The 18,044-nt window shown below is 42.8% G+C and overlaps 1 protein-coding gene across 2 annotated transcripts in view; it reads right to left on the bottom strand.

Annotated features, from left to right (window-relative positions):
• The window catches only part of nrcama (neuronal cell adhesion molecule a), a 144,228-nt gene that overhangs the window by 125,386 nt on the left and 798 nt on the right, over window positions 1-18,044 (bottom strand). The gene's annotated exons all lie outside the window — the stretch shown is intronic.

The following is an 18,044-nucleotide window of genomic DNA, read 5'->3' as shown; positions in this document are numbered from 1 at the left end:
GAGCATTTTATAATTTAGTGAAAAAAATTAAAATGTTTTATTTTGTTGACAAAGAGGTTCCTGACAAAGTCAAAAAGCTTTGATGCAAAAAAATAAATGTATGTGGTGTTTTTATGCATTTAAAAACTAAAACGGGTCGGTGCCGACCCTAACACAAGATGAAGGTTAAAGATAGAAACACATTCTAAACAAATGGAGCCTTGTGTTTTACTTAGTGGCATAAACAACCCAGCTTTCACCGCAAAGAGAACTAGAAAAGCATCTCACCTTCTTTTCAGTCAATCCCTGGTTGGCACTAAGGCTCACATTTGCCGCTTTTGTAGCCAAGTGCCTCATCTAACGGGCGTTTTGATACCAGCTCTCTCTTGCCTAATTGATATGCTCGAGGTCGGTGTTTTTCAACCACTGTGCCGTGAGATACAGTCTGGTGTGCCGTGGGAGATTGTCATTTCACCTATTTGAGGTAAAAATATGTTTTGCAAACAAGTAATTATAGTCTGTAAATAATGAGCCGTTGATGAGTGTCGGTGTTGTCTAGAGCTCGGCAGCGTAACAATGTTATACTCGTCAATATAAGTAGGTAACTACCGTATTTCCTTGAATTGCCGCCGGGGCGCTAATTAATTTAAAATCTCTTCTCACGCCGGCACTTACCTAAGGCATGCGGTAAATTAAGGCCTGCGCTTAAAATTTGAGTGTGATGTAAGGATACTGGGAATGCACCGATTAATCGGTAACCGAATATATTCGGCCTTCGGTGGATTGAGTTAAAAACAAGGCCGAATAGTGGCGTGTGACGCAATTCTTTGAGGCGGCGACGCAATCAACCAACGTGCAGTGACGCGGTGACGTTGGGATATGTTGTGTACCTGTATAAGTGTATGAGGTTACAAGCACACACTTATTGAGATTTAGAGGGGCCTCTATTTACATTATTAGCCTGTTGTGTAGGCTACCTGTATAAGTGTATGAGGTTACAAGCACACACTTAATTGAGATTGACTTGAGCCTTCTGTTTACATTATTAGCATATCTACTGTGGCTAAGCAGACTTTTGCCAAAAGGACAACAATTAATTTGTTGTGGGTGTATCCACTTTAATGCACTTTATTTTTTTTTTGGAATGCATGTTTTGTTTGAAGGCCTAATATAAATGAAAAACTTTGTGCTTTTTTTGAAAAGCAAAGGCTACTGGAATATTAAAGAAATGTCAATATTCAATAAAAAAAATACTTTATTTGAAAAACATGTCTAAATATTTATTCTAGGTTATTTATGCACTATAAAAAAAATTGTGAAAAACTGCATTCATTATTCGGTATTCGGCCTTCGGCCAAGCGTTTAAATTTTATTCGGCTTCGGCCACAAATTTTCATTTCGGTGCATCCGTAAAGGATACCATCATGAAAAGCACATTCAATAAAAAAATGTTATTATGGTCTTAACTTTACTTATAAATGAAGTCCATGCACAGCTCCTTCTGATCAAAAGCATCAATAAATTGTTTATAGAAGTCTTCCTTATCTTTCTTCAGTTTTAAAAGTCTCTCTGTCTCAATAGAGATCTTCCTTTATTACCTCCTGCTTCCATTGAAAGTCCAGTTTAGAAAACCGTTTTATTTTAGATATCAATCAATCAATCAATGTTTACTTATATAGCCCTAAATCACTAGTGTCTCAAAGGGCTGCACAGACCACCACGACATCCTCGGTAGGCCCACATAAGGGCAAGGAAAACTCACACCCAGTGGGACGTCGGTGACAATGATGACTATGAGAACCTTAGAGAGGAGGAAAGCAATGGATGTCGAGCGGGTCTAACATGATACTGTGAAAGTTCAATCCACAATGGATCCAACACAGTCGCGAGAGTCCAGTCCGAAGCGGATCCAACACAGCAGCGAGAGTCCCGTTCACAGCGGAGCCAGCAGGAAACCATCCCAAGCGGAGGCGGATCAGCAGCGCAGAGATGTCCCCAGCCGATACACAGGCAAGCAGTACATGGCCACCGGATCGGACCGGACCCCCTCCACAAGGGAGAGTGGGACATAGAAGAAAAAGAAAAGAAACGGCAGATCAACTGGTCTAAAAAGGGAGTCTATTTAAAGGCTAGAGTATACAAATGAGTTTTAAGGTGAGACTTAAATGCTTCTACTGAGGTGGCATCTCGAACTGTTACCGGGAGGGCATTCCAGAGTACTGGAGCCCTAACGGAAAACGCTCTATAGCCCACAGACTTTTTTTGGGCTTTGGGAATCACTAATAAGCCGGAGTCCTTTGAACGCAGATTTCTTGCCGGGACATATGGTACAATACAATCGGCAAGATAATAACAAGATATGTAATCCTCCATGTTAAATTCCACCTGAAAGGCTTCAAAAGTCGGTCTCCTCAGTTCCCAAACCTTTACTGAGTGTTGTTAAAAGGAAAGGCCATGCAACACGGTGGTAAAAATGCTCCTTAAACTTTTTTTGCAATGTGTTGCTGCCATTAAACTATAAGTTAATGATTATTTGCAAAAAAAAAAAATAAGTTTCTCAGTTGGAACATTAAATATCTTGTCTTTGCAGTCTATTTAATTGAATATAAGTTGAAAAGGATTTGCAAATCATTGTTTTCTGTTTTCATGCCAACTTCACTGGTTCTGGGTTTTGTACATAATGTAACCATGTAATCAACAAAACTGCTAGCTATGCAAAAAAAAAAAAAAAGAGGGGTACATGCGTTATTAAGGAGAGAAGTGACTGTCGTGCCGCTGGCTGCCAGCCAAGTCATTAAAAAAGTTAATTATCATCTTGTTAGCGCCAAAAAAAGTCCATGTTTGGAAGCAGCTGTGCTTGAGTGTATTAAGAGCACGTGGAATAAACCGCATTTACAAAGCGAGGGTAACCGTCGAGGCTCATTTACCCTCAAAGATGTTTCTATTTTGAGCCGCGTGAGCGCCGAGACGGAAGCATCTGGGAAGGAAAATATGTTTGCTAGGTAAAAGTGAGCATGCATGTCTTCTGTATTGATGCACACTGAATATTTGAGCGCGGAGGAGAGAGAGGGAGAGCTCGACCCACTTTAATGGGGGACTGAGGAAGAAGTACAAACCCTGTTTCCATATGAGTTGGGAAATTGTGTTAGATGTAAATATAAACAGAATACAATGATTTGCAAATCCTTTTCAACCCATATTCAGTTGAATATGCTACAAAGACAAGATATTTGATGTTCAAACTGATAAACATTTTTTTTTTTTACAAAAAATCATTAACTTTACAATTTGATGCCAGCAACACGTGACAAAGAAGTTGGGAAAGGTGGCAATAAGTACTGATAAAGTTGAGGAATGCTCATCAAACACTTATTTGGAACATCCCACAGGTGTGCAGGCTAATTGGGAACAGGTGGGTGCCATGATTGGCTATAAAAACAGCTTCCTAAGTCTTTCACAAGAAAGGATGGGGCGAGGTACACCCCTTTGTCCACAACTGCGTGAGCAAATAGTCAAACAGTTTAAGAACAACGTTTCTCAAAGAAAAATTGCAAGAAATTTAGGGATTTTAACATCTACGCTCCATAATATCATCAAAAGGTTCAGAGATCCTGGAGAAATCACTCCACGTAAGCGGCATGGCCAAAAACCAACATTGAATGACCGTGACCTTCCATCCCTCAGACGGCACTGTATCAAAAACAGACATCAATCTCTAAAGGATATCACCACATGGGCTCAGGAACACTTCGGAAAACCACAGTCACTAAATAAAGTTTGTCGCTACATCTGTAAGTGCAAGTTAAAGCTCTACGATGCAAAGCGAAAACCATTTATCAACAACATCCAGAAACGCCACTGGCTTCTCTGGGCCCGAGATCATCTAAGATGGATGCAAAGTGGAAAAGTGTTCTGTGGTCTGACGAGTCCACATTTCAAATTGTTTTTGGAAATATTTGACATTGTTTCATCCAGACCAAAGGGGAAGCAAACCATCCGGATTGTAAAAGGCGCAAAGTTGAAAAGACAGCATGTGTGATGGTATGGGCGTGCGTTAGTGCCCAAGGCATCTGTGAAGGCACCATTAATGCTGAAAGGTACATACAGGTTTTGGAACAACATATGCTGCCATCTAAGTGCCGTCTTTTTCATGGACGCCCCTGCTTATTTCGGCAAGACAATGCCAAGCCACATTCAGCACGTGTTACAACAACGTGTCTTAGTAAAAAAGAGTGCGGGTACTTTCCTGGCCCGCCTGCAGTCCTGTCTCCCATGGAAAATGTGTGGCGCATTATGAAGCGTAAAATACGACAGCGGAGAACCCGGACTGTTGAAGGACTGAAGCTCTACATAAAACAAGAAAGGGAAATAATTCCACTTTCAAAGCTTCAACAATTAGTTTCCTCAGTTTCCAAAGATTCATTGAGTGTTGTTTAAAGAAAAAGGTGATGTAACACAGTGGTGAACATGCCCTTTCCCAACTACTTTGGCACATGTTGCAGCCATGAAATTCTAAGTTATTTATTATTAGAAAAAAATAAATAAAGTTTATGAGTTTGAACATCAAATATCTTGTCTTTGTAGCATATTCAACTGAATATGGGTTGAAAGGGATTTGCAAATCATTGTATTCCGTTTATATTTACATCTAACACAATTTCCCAACTCATATGGAAACAGGGTTTGTAAGAGATGACTTCACTGCGGAGTCATGTTGGCCACAGTTTTGCATCCAGTGTGCAGACGTGACACAAATGCAAACTACGAATGCAAATGACCAGTAAATTCTCTTTCAACCCCCCCCCTCAAAAAAAAAAATTGCAATCAAACACAAACCTGTGCAGCCAAACCACTTTCAGGCAAATTCCTGCACAGGTCGCCATGAAGCCTGTTTGCATTCCCGTAGGATTGATGTCTTATACAATGTCACAGGCCGCCCTATTTTCATACACACAACATATTTGATGTTTACATAACCCCCGTGTCAGGCGTCAACACGCGTGTGTCTGTGCGGACTAAGGAGCGCGTTCTTCCTGCTTCACGACACAAATCTCTTGGGCCTCATCTTCTCACTAGACCGTCGCTCTATTTCCATTAAATGAAATATAGGCCAGAAAGCAAAAAAGGGCCTTCTCCTTGGTGTCTGGTGACTAATAACGGATCCAAAATCATTTTTATCATACTTGCCTGGGGATTGAAACTAGAGATGTCGGATAGTGGCTTTTTTGTCCATATCCGATTATTCCAACTCTTAATTACCGATTCCGATATCAACCGATACCGATATATACAGTCGTGGAATTAACACAATATCATGCCTACCGTATTTCCTTGAATTGCCGCCGGGTATATAGTATGCGCCTGCCTAGAATTACTGACGGGTCAAACTCGTTTCGCAAAATATTATTTTTATTAGCGCATTTGTAGAATTTCTGCTGGGTAGAACTCGTGTCGCAAAATAATTGGCACATGTCTAGAATTTCCACCGGGTCAAATCGTCACGTCACAAGTCACATTTCACCTGTCATCATTTTCAAAATGGAGGAGGCTGATTTCAATCATTTGAAATCGCATAAAAGGAAGAAGATTAAGAGCTATTCAGTAGGATTTAAGGTCCAAGCAATTGAATATGCTAAAAAGAACAGTAAGCAGCTATGTTTTATTAATATACCATAGCTGCGTGTGTCAAATATGAGTCATTAAATGACTCCTGCCCCCTGGTGGTGGAGGGCGCTAGTGATCCTTCTTGCGACTACTCGGCTGCAGAAGAAGTGACAACAAGCAGCAATCGTTTATTTTTTCCTCTCACTTGCACTTTTAACATGGAGGATTACATATCTAAAATAAAACAGTGTTGCGATCTGCTGCTCAGATCTTCACATGTTTGTTATTTCCATTTTTGTTTCATTCTCAGTCTGACCCGTTTATTTCCTGTTTTGCCCATCACTCTGGTTACTCATTAGTTCACCTGCTACACTCGTACCGCACACCTGCTTCAGCTAATCACCCTCCTTTATAAGCCAGCCTTTTCTGTTCAGTCTTCCTCGGATCCTAATTTGCCCACGCGCAACAGTGACGACTCTCGACCTTCATCTTTGTATGTATATTCTCGCTAGCTTTTACGCTAAGCCATTTGTTTATTCCAGCTCACATGCTGAGGAATTGTTTTTCTGTTTTTGGTTTGCCTTCTCTTTACAGCAGTGTTTTTGTTCCTAGCCTTTTATTATTTAATAAATCCATTTATAACTTACCTTGTTGTGTTCATCGCTTCGACGCATCCCCGGAAGAACCAATCCGGCATTACAATGCCACACAAGCGTCACAGTAGGATCCGAGCATCAAAATGTTTTTCCGCGTCGAAACCACGGGAGGAACCCTTCGACTTGGGTTTGTGGTTGGAGCTCGTGGCTTGGGAGCAGGAAAGACTTGACTGTGGGCCTGAAGTCCCCTCCGAAGCCGTTCGCGCTGCCCCGAAGAGGCGGGGGGTCCAGTGGAGAGGTCCCCCGCACGGCAGTAATGTTCCAGCACCACTTATTCCTCCCCATGGACACAGCAAGTTTCACCCCGTCCAGGATTCACCCGTCATTACCGGTAATCCTGCTTGTTTTTTTTCAAATCATTCCTTAAGCTGCCATGACACTTTTTCTGACACAAGCGATGACGTCAATTGGGGAACGCCCACCGGTGACGCAACACCGGCCTCTGTTGATGACATTTTTTCAGAAGATTTTTATATTGTGGACAGTAATTCTCATTCCCAACCTTTTTTGAATATCAATAACATTCATGACAAGATACAGAATTATCAGGATATTTTTTCTTATTATTCTAGTCAACCTCAGTCACCTAGTTTTTCTCCTACACCTCCTTTAAAACCTCATTCTCCGGCCAAGTCCAAGGTGTTTCCTCCCTTTTCTAAAGGAAATTCTGGACAAATTAAAGGGGAGGAGTCGGCCCGCCTCCAAGCCTCCCACCACCCTCCCTTAAGGTCAGTCCCTGACCATAGGGAACGGGTCTGGGATCCCCGTCTGGAGGAAGGGGCTATGACCTATAGCTGTGCTACGGAGGTAGCACAGATACTACCCTCTAAACCACAGCCACCATGTAGACCTCCTCCACCTGTTTTTCCCCCGGCCAAATCTCAACGGCCTTGTAGACCTCCTCTACCTGATTTTCCCCCGGCCAAATCTCAACGGCCTTGTAGACCTCCTCCACCTGTTTTTCCCCCGGCCAAGTCTCAACGGCCTTGTAGACCTCCTCCACCGGTGTTCGGACTCGCGAGGTCATTGCCTCCAGCACGTCCTCCACCACCGGTGTTCTGCACTGCTCCCAGTCTGGTGTCACACCAGCACATGACTCTCGCCTGGTTTTCAAGCCAGAATTAGACTCTCGCCTGGTTTTCACACCAGAAAATGTTTCTGGCCTGGTTCTCAAGCCAGCACTAGACTCCCACCTGGTTCTCACACCAGCCTCCGACCCAGAACTGGTTCTCATACCAGTTACAGACTTTAGCCTGGATCTCACTCCAGCAACAGCTCCAAAGCTGGAGCCCACTCCAGTACCAGCTCCAGAGCTGGAGCCCACTCCAGTACCAGCTCCAGAGCTGGAGCCCACTCCAGTACCAGCTCCAGAGCTGGAGCCTACTCCAGCACCAGTGTCGACGACGGGGCTGGAGCCCACACCAACGTCGACAACGGGGCTGGAGCCTACAACTGTGTCGACAGGGCTGGAGCCTACTCCAGTACCAGCTCCACGCCGCCAAGCGCCGGTACCAGCTCCACGCCGCCAAGCGCCGGTACCAGCTCCACGCCGCCAAGCGCCGGTACCAGCTCCACGCCGCCAAGCACTGCCGACGACTAATACGCCTGCCTCTACGACGTCGCCGTTTGCTTCTACGCTGATGACAACTGCGGTTTCCACGCCTCCGACGACGCCTTCTGCGGCTTCCACGCATCAGACGACGCCTTCTGCGGTTTCCACGCATCAGACGACGCCTGCGGCTCCCAGGCCGCCTCCGACGACGCCTGCGGCTCCCAGGCCGCCTCCGACGACGCCTGCGGCTCCCAGGCCGCCTCCGACGACGCCTGCGGCTCCCAGGCCGCCTCCGACGACTCCTGCGGCTCCCAGGCCGCCTCCGACGACTCCTGCGGCTGCATCATCCTCGCCAGCTGCACTCGGGCCTGCTTTGGCTGCAGTCCCCGCGCCCTCGTCTGCTGCTTCCAAGCCTGCTGGGATTTCGGTGCTGAGGCGTCGTCCACCACGTCGACCACGGGGGTGGCCTCTGCGAGGTCATCCTCCTCGCCAGACACTCCCTCCTCCATGTCGGCCACGGATGTGGCCGTGCCCGGGTCGTCCGCCTCGCCGGGCACCTCATCCTGCGAGGCGGCCACTGGTGTGGCCTTTTCGAGGTCGCCCGCCAAAACTTTTTCGGCAGCAGCGTTCCACCCGCCGCCGCCACATGATGTGTCCTCGGTGGATTCGGGGACATGCGATCTGGCGACCCTCCACCGTGGCCTCCCTCCGCCCTCCCTTCGTTTGTGGACTTTCTGGTTTTGGGGAGGGGGTTCAAGTTTTTGTTTGTGTTTTTGAGACATCTGGTATCTGTCTTTTGTTGGGGGGGAATACTGTTGCGATCTGCTGCTCAGATCTTCACATGTTTGTTATTTCCATTTTTGTTTCATTCTCAGTCTGACCCGTTTATTTCCTGTTTTGCCCATCACTCTGGTTACTCATTAGTTCACCTGCTACACTCGTACCGCACACCTGCTTCAGCTAATCACCCTCCTTTATAAGCCAGCCTTTTCTGTTCAGTCTTCCTCGGATCCTAATTTGCCCACGCGCAACAGTGACGACTCTCGACCTTCATCTTTGTATGTATATTCTCGCTAGCTTTTACGCTAAGCCATTTGTTTATTCCAGCTCACATGCTGAGGAATTGTTTTTCTGTTTTTGGTTTGCCTTCTCTTTACAGCAGTGTTTTTGTTCCTAGCCTTTTATTATTTAATAAATCCATTTATAACTTACCTTGTTGTGTTCATCGCTTCGACGCATCCCCGGAAGAACCAATCCGGCATTACAATGCCACACAAGCGTCACAAACAGTTTTCTAAACTGGACTTTCAATCGAAGCAGGAGGTAATAAAGGAAGATCTCCATCGAGACAGAGACTTTTAAAACTGAAGAAAGATAAGGAAGACTTCTATAAACAAGTTATCGATGCTTTTGATCAGAAGGAGCTGCGCATGGACTTCATTTATAAGTAAAGGTAAGACCATAACAACGTTTTTTTTATTAAATGTGCTTTTCATGATGGTATCCTTACATCACACTCAAATTTAGGAGGGCAGGCCTAAATTTACCGCATGCCTTTGGTAAGCCCCGGAGTGAGAAGAGGTTTTAAATAAATAGCGCCCCGGCGAAAATTCAAGGAAATACGGTAATTTTGTTGTGATGCCCCAATGGATGCAATAAACAAAGTAACAAGGTTTTCCAAAATAGGAGAACAATTAAACCCAAATTATGGAAAAAAGTGCCAACATGGCACTGACATATTCATTAATAAAGTCACAAAATGCATATTTTTTTTTTAACATGCCTCAAAACAACAGCATGGAATTTGGGACATGCTCTCCCTGAGATAATCCTGATACCAACTACAACTATGGGAAATACAAACCCCGTTTCCACATGAGTTGGAAAATTGTGTTAGATGTAAATATAAACAGAATACAATGATTTGCAAATCCTTTTCAACCCATATTCAGTTGAATATGCTACAAAGACAACATATTTGATGTTCAAACTGATAAACGTTTTTTTTTGTGTGCAAATAATCATTAACTTTAGAATTATATGCCACCAACACGTGACAAAGAAGTTGGGAAAGGTGGCAATAAATACTGATAAAGTTGAGAAATGCTCATCAAACACTTATTTGGAGCATCACACAGGTGTGCAGGCTAATTGGGAACAGGTGGGTGCCATGATTGGCTATAAAAACAGCTTCCATGAAATGCTAAGTAATTCACAAACAAAGATGGGGCGAGGGTCACCACTTTGTAAGCTAATTGTCAAACAGTTTTAGAACAACATTTCTCAACGAGCTATTGCAAGGAATTTAGGGATTTTACCATCTACGGTCCGTAAAATCATCAACAGGTTCAGATAATCTGGAGAAATCACTACACGTAAGCGATGATATTACGGACCTTTGATCCATCAGGCGGTACTTCATCAAAAACAGACATCAGTGTGTAAAGGGTATCACCACATGGGCTCAGGAACACTTCATACAACCACTGTCAGTAACTACAGTTGCTTGCTACATCTGTAAGTGCAAGTTAAAACTCTGCTATGCAAAGCAAAACCCATTTATCAACAACACCCAGAAACGCCGCTGGCTACTCTGGGCCCGAGCTCATTTAAGATGGACTGATGCAAAGTGGAAAAGTCTTCCGTGGTCTGACGAATCCACATGTCAAATTATATTCGGAAACTGTGAACGTGGTGTCCTCCGGAACAAAGAGAAAAATAACCATTCGTATTGTTTTAGGCGCAAAGTTGAAAAGCCAGCATGTGTGATGGTATGGGGGTGTATTAGTGCCCAAGGCATGGGTAACTTACACATCTGTGAAGGCACCATTAATGCTGAATGGTCCATACAGGTTTTGGAGCAACATATCATCAAGGATACTTGTCATGGATGCCCCTGTTTATTTCAGCAAGACGATGCCAAGCCACGTGTTACAACAGTGTGGTTTCGTAGTATAATAGTGTGGGTTATTTCCTGGCCCGCCTGCAGTCCAGACCTGTCTCCCATGGAAAATGTGTGGCGCATTATGAAGCGTAAAATACGACAGCGGAGACCCCGGACTGTTGAACGACTGAAGCTCTACATAAAACAAGAACGAGAAAGAATTTCACTCTCAAAGCTCCAACAATTAGTTTCCTCAGTTCCCAAACGTTTATTGAGTGTTGTTAAAAGAAAAGGTGATGTAACACAGTGGTGAACATGCCCTTTCCCAACTACTTTGGCACGTGTTGCAGCCATGAAATTCTAAGTAAATCATTATTTGGAAAAAAAAAAGTTAATGAGTTTGAACATCAAATATGTTGTCTTTGTAGCATATTCAACTGAATATGGGTTGAAAAGGATTTGCAAATCATTGTATTCTGTTTATATTTACATCTAACACAATTTCCCAACTCATATGGAAACAGGGTTTGTATTTCTATCTTTTTTCACTATCTTTATTATCAAATTATTGTGTATACCTTAGGGGATCTGCTCCAATTTAGTTGTTCTTTGAACCTGTTCACTGTAATAATGAGAATACATTTCTGTTCTATTCTATTCTATTTTAATAGTTGATAAGTTTGATTAATGATTGACATATCTTAACGGTTCCCACCTGTCATGTGATGCAAGCGCCTTGATAAGAGGGCTTTTTTTATGGCTTCTTTGACCTGAATCCTAACTAATCATAAAACATTATTTTAGACCTACTGTACTGTTAAATTCCCTGAAAAAAATAGGGGATATATAACCTAAATGTACAGTTTTAAGATACGGAAACTCAGATTTCAGCAACCATCTTCTCCAAAAATGTATACACTGTAGATTAGTCATTGTGCAGCAGTATAAGCTTACTATGCACTGGAAAAAACTCAACAGCCTAGTAGACTCCATGGACTGGTGTTAGTATTCAGTGAACAGGTGACATTTACGTCTACTAACTCCTCGACGTTCACCCACTCGACCATCTGTTGCCTACTCCATCCTCAGAAAACAGAGTCATTCTAAGCCCGAAGCCCACTCAAGCCTAAATATGCCACAGAGCGCTTGCTCAACAAGCAGAGCATTCGAGTACAGGGGAGCTGCGTGTCTCCTTGGATTAATCTCAGGCCTGCGGTTGTATACTTCAGACCCGTCTAGGGACACAGCTGGTTATCACAGCAGCGTGTCGACTATTATTCCTGTTTAGTTCCTCTAAACTGCGCCAAGAAACTTTTTTGTCTTTACTATACTTTTCTACTGTTCTATCAGAACTCACAGTTCATCAGTGACGTGCAGTCAGGGGAGGCAGGTGAGGCTGTGCCTCACGTGCCATCATGGAAAAAATATATATTAAATTGTTATATGTATCCAGTGATTATACTTTATAAAGTTATTTTCCATTTAACTTCACCAGTTTTACATTATTTTTATTCATAAAAGTGAATGCCCTCCCGGTAACAGTTCGAGATGCTACCTCAGTAAGTCTCACCTTAAAACTCATCTGTATACTCTAGCCTTTAAATAGACCTCCTTTTTAGATCAGTTGATCTGCCGCTTCTTTTCTTTTTCCTATGTCCCCCCCTCCCTTGTGGAGGGGGTCCGGTCCGATGACCATGGATGAAGTACTGGCTGTCCAGAGTCGAGACCCAGGATGGACCGCTTGCCTGTGTATCGGTTGGGGACATCTCTATGCTGCTGATCCGCCTCCGCTTGAGATGGTTTCCTGTGGACGGGACTCTCGCTGCTGTCTCGGATCCGCTTTGAACTGAACTCTCGCGGCTGTGTTGGAGCCACTATGGATTAAACTTTCACAGTATCATGTTAGACCCGCTCGACATCCATTGCTTTCGGTCCCTCATATGCGGTCCTCTCCAAGGTTTCTCATAGTCAGCATTGTCACTGGCGTCCCACTGGATGTGAATTCTCCCTGCCCACTGGGTGTGAGTTTTCCTTGCCCTTTTGTGGGTTCTTCCGAGGATGTTGTAGTCGTAATGATTTGTGCAGTCCTTTGAGACATTTGTGATTTGGGGCTATATAAATAAACATTGATTGAATGATTGATAATTGCTGAGAAGAGACTTGCGGTGAGGCAGCAGCCAGTTGAGCCTCACCATGGATTGCGCAATGACTCGGCTAACTGCTGGCTGCTGTGCAGTGAGACCGTATTGCTATATGAAATATATTATACATTTGCGGTAGAAAATGGATGGATGGATGGATTTCCATAGTTTAGTTAGCTGAGGTATATAATGTATAGTGTATTTTGTCAACAGCTGTATGTGTGAAACGTATTTCTTGTGCTGAGCAATCATAAAACGGCTGCGAAGACGCACGGTGTGAGGCACCTGTTCTCCAGCCTCCTGGGCGCTAGTGATCCCAGGGATCATTCATGCGATTTCTCGGCTGCAGAATAAGTGACAACAAGCTACAGTTAGCAAGTCAAGTGCAGCGGCAGCGATCGTTTATTTTTTTTAACATGGAGGATTGCATATCTAAAATAAAACAGTTTTCTAAACTGGACTTTCAATCGAAGCAGGAGGTAATAATTAAAGGAAGACCAACGCCGGAGATAAAAGGTTTGCTTCAGACAGTGATCTCCATCGACACAGAGAGACTTTTAAAACTGAAGAAAGATAAGGAAGACTTCTATAAACAAGTTATCCATGCTTTTGTTCAGAAGGAGGGGCACATGGACTTCATTTATAAGTACAGGTAAAACCATAATAAAGTTTTTTTTATTAAATGTGCTTTTTGGTGTGCTACAGTTTGTATGTGTAAAGAATGATGGTATGAGCTTTTAAACATAACCCGTTAACTGCTGCCCATCAAATGGTGAATAAGACACTCTTTAGGGTTCATATGTTTGTAAATCTGACTGTGATGAAGTCAGTGCCTCACCAGCCATGAACCTCACCGCACGTCACTGCAGTACATGTATGGGGTCAATGTCCCGTCATAGGGTAGTCACCTTAAAAAGTACTCATTTCGGGTTGCAAAGGCTTGTCCCGTGAAAAAACATCTGACCGGAACTCTCTAATAACTAAAGTTCCGTGGGTGAATTAAGTAAACCCACTAGACTGATAGTTTTTAGCGCTTTCATAGCGAGATATAAGTTAGAACTTCACACTACTTTATATTACAAATGGCAACAGCAGAGGGTTAATGTCTCATTACAAGAAGATAGTGAAAATAAGAAGGTTATCGACTACGGCGGGGGTCAACAACCCACGGCTCGTTTGGCGGCACCCTGGTGGCTCCATCGAGCTTTTTCAAAAATGTATTGAAATAGAAAAAAAATGGGGTGAAAAATGTTTTTTGTTGTAATATGGTTTCTGTAGAAGGACAAACACGACACAAACCTTCCTAATTGATAGAAAGCCCACAGTTTAATATGTTTGTGTTTATGCTTTACTGATGATAGTATTTGGCGAACGCCGTTTTTTCCTACTCATTTCAGCAGCCCTTGAACTCACCGTTGTCTGGACTGTGACTCAACAGTTTGTGTACGAGTGTAACTTTCTCCGACACTGCCACGGAACGACGTGTTTTATGCCACTCCTACTTCGTCTCATTTTGTCCACCAAACGTTTCATGCTGTGCGTGAATGCGCAGAGGTGAGCTTTGTTGATGTTATTGACTTGTTGGAGGGCTATTGAGGCATATTTGGTCAGTGCATGACTGCAAGCTAATCGATGCTAACATGCTATTAAGGTTAGCAGTATGTACATATTGCATCATTATGCCTCGTTTGTAGGTATATTTATTTCCTTTACTTATATCCTCTGTGCATTTAAATAATTTTTCCGTGTCCCATGACACATTATCTGTATGAGTGGCTGCACCATGTTGTTCCAGACCACAGCAAACGTTACCCAGCTTGCAAAGATAAATTAATCATAAGAAGACAGCCGGCCGTTTACTTTAACTTGGACACACACACCTATACCTTTGGCCATTCTAAGACTGTCATTTCTATGGATTTTCTCACCCTCTGTTTTACAAATGTTTCTAATGTTGTAAAAATATGTAGAATAAATATTATTTTGTCATTTTGATAGTAGGCTGATATAACTAACTAGTTACTTACATCATGTGTTGCCTTCATTATCACACGTATATAAGTCTTGACATTTTTGTGGCTCCAGACAGATTACTTTTTGGTATTTGTGGTCTAATATGGCTCTTTCAATATTTTGGGTTGCCGACCCCTGGACTACAGAATCGGCACAGACTACAGTGGCGGACGTGCACAAATTTTCAGGACATATGCAGATCTCAAATACACATAAGCAGGTACCAGAAGGTAAGAAAAGTTGGTTTTTAATGGGTGGCATATTGCGGTCCTTATACACACACACCATAGTAATACTTGTACCTCTGACTACGGTAGCCGTAATGGGCCGACATTAGCTAAAATAACCCTGAGGGGTTTCGTAATCTCCAAAACAAATACATGTCATGTGTCCTCAGCAGCATCCACATCTCCTCTGGACCCCTCACAACACCCCCGCTATGTAAGATTTTCCACGTCATCGATTCTCTGCCATGTCATGCTAATTTAACACATCCCACGACTCTAATGAAAACAGCCACCCAAACATGGTCCAGCTGTGAGCCCAGGATGCAGGTTATTACGGGAGGAGGCGTGCATTTGGGTGGGCGTTAATGCTCCCTCCCTCCCTGGCTGGATGGAGCCCACCATCATCGCCGCAGGGTGCTGACGCTATGAAGCCAAAAAGTATATACCGAATCATCTGGGATGCTAATTGTGTTCAAATCAGCCACTGTGTCCACATGGCATGCTGCTGGTGCGTTCCAGTGAAATGGGGCTGGAATTCCAAACCAACAGAGGCACAGCTAAATTGCACAGGCAAGGGCGATTGAGGTGTAAAAGTAAATGGTACTATTCGAACCATACTTTTACTCAAATAACTGGTGGGCTGATGCACGGTTGGAAACACAGCAGACCACATGCCCGAGTGTCCCTGTTTCAATCCCCACCTAGTACCAACCTCGTCACGTCCGTTGTGTCATTGAGCAAGCCACTTCACCCTTGCTCCTGATGGGTGCTGGTTAGCGCCTTGCATGGCAGCTCCCTCCATCAGTGTGTGAATGTGTGTGTGAATGGGTAAATGTGGAAGTAGTGTCTAAGCGCTTTGAGCAGGGGCGTCGCCAGACATATTTCACTGGGGCACGTGCCCCACTGTTGATCTGCAGTGCCCCAGTAAAAATTTCACCAATAAAAAATAAAAACGCTTCAGAGTTTTAAGTCTACATAACATAGACAACAGCGCACATACTACTTAGTATGGTAATTGATTGCTACTGTATTCACTCCACTAACAATGAGCACATGGCTAATTAATATGGTAATTTATTCACGTGTGGATCGAGACTTCGGTTGAGAGAAAGAGAGAGAGAAAGGGGGGCTGCGAATCACTGCGTGAGGTAGGTAACGTTAGCCAACAAGAATTTGTTAATTACATTATTTCGATTTTGATTTGACTCAAACTGTAACTCCTAGATGGATTTAAGAAAGTTATTCGCCCGCAGCAGAGAAGAAGCAGCAGGAATGAGGGATGTAAGTGAAGTCCTAGCTAGCTAGGCAACATCATTGTCTTAAGTTGATGCTAAGTTAGCTAACATTATTCCTTGTATCAAGACAAACATATTCATTTGCTGTACGAGTTGTCGGGGGAATTTCCAATGATTATGAAACATAATGTTGGTTATTGTCTGCTGGTTCTGCATCAATGATGATTTGGAGTCAGCATGTGTGAGTTGAGTGCTTCTCGAATGGTTTTATCTTCAGGAAAAAAACATTTTTCCATATCATCAAGTCGTGAGCCACATTTTTAAATCATTCAAGTTTATTTTGCAGAAAAATAGCACAATAGACTTGTCTTGTCAATCGGTGTAACTTTGACTAAAATAATCTTGTTTTGTCACCAGAAAAATGGCTACAGCTAAAACATCTGGTTTTGTTTCCAGAAAAAATAGTAACATTTCTGTATTTTTTTTCAGAAAGATGGCTGAAAATATAGGGTTTTGTTGCCCATTTAGATTTTTAAAAAATATATTTCCATGTCTGTCCTGAGTCCTCCTCCAACTTGTTAGTCGGTTTGCCTTTTGCTAAAATACTCACTAATAGTCACTAGAAAAATGGCTAAAAATATCCGGTTTTGTTGCCACAATTTGATTTTTTTCTCCCTAAACTTTTTTTTTTTTCATGCACACATCTGACTGCGACTCACTGAAAATGACACACAATCCACTTTTATGTCAGGACCCAGCAGTTGGGAACCACTGGTCAACTGTATAACAGTTACTACAATATTTCCATGTCTGTCCAGAGTGATTGACCACTTTGCAAAAATGAAAAGGAGACATTACAGTTTACTTCTCAGAAAATGATTCCCTGAACAGACACACAACAGTTGTTCATGTATTCTACTACTGTGGCTTTATTGTTTTGTGTACATTTTATAGTTCTGTGTATCTGAAATAGGATTAGCCACATTGCCATAAATGGAAATTAAATAATATAAAAGAACCCAGAGATGTAGGGGTGCTTTATTTTTGGTTTTACTTTTGTAGATGTTAAATTTGCAGATGATTACTGCAATATATATTTCAAAAAGATTCATTGCTCTTCCTTTTTGCTTTTACCAGTAGCAGTTTAGAAGTCTGGAGTAAAAAAGTGCACAAGTAGGTCAAATGCATTAGTTAATTTCAGGTGGTTCATCAAAGATCCATACAACATCATCTAATATGATTCCATAGTTTAAAGCACTATTTATGTATTTTTTATGATAAATAAGTGCTAAAAATGTTTTTGCTTGCGCGCTTTGCACGCTCACATGAATTATTTGTGCCCCAGGTGTGCCCCAGTGCAGTATTAGGTCTAGTGACGCCCCTGGCTTTGAGTACCTTAAAGGTAGAAAAGCGCTATATAAGTACAACCAATTACAAATAACCATACTTTTACTCAAATAATTGGTGGGCTGATGCATGTTTGGAAACACTGCAGACCACATGATCCAGCACTGTTGCAGCCAACATCATCACTTATACTACACACACACACACACACACACACACACACAAGTGCATCCACATGGTCAGCATGACCGGGAATTGATTCCTTTGCGTATAAATTAGGAGATGATACAATTCCAATGTCTTAAGGTTCAGTACGGGTCAATTTATGTCTCTCAAGGCACAATCTATACATGATTGTACCCATGAGACTCAGAGGTATCTTTTTCCATTGCCGAATTAGAAAAGT

Source organism: Nerophis ophidion, linkage group LG10 (genome assembly GCF_033978795.1).
Source record: "Nerophis ophidion isolate RoL-2023_Sa linkage group LG10, RoL_Noph_v1.0, whole genome shotgun sequence".
Taxonomy (NCBI): domain Eukaryota; kingdom Metazoa; phylum Chordata; class Actinopteri; order Syngnathiformes; family Syngnathidae; genus Nerophis; species Nerophis ophidion.
The sequence above is the reverse complement of the archived record's forward strand: the minus strand, read 5'-3'. Positions and strand labels throughout refer to the sequence as shown.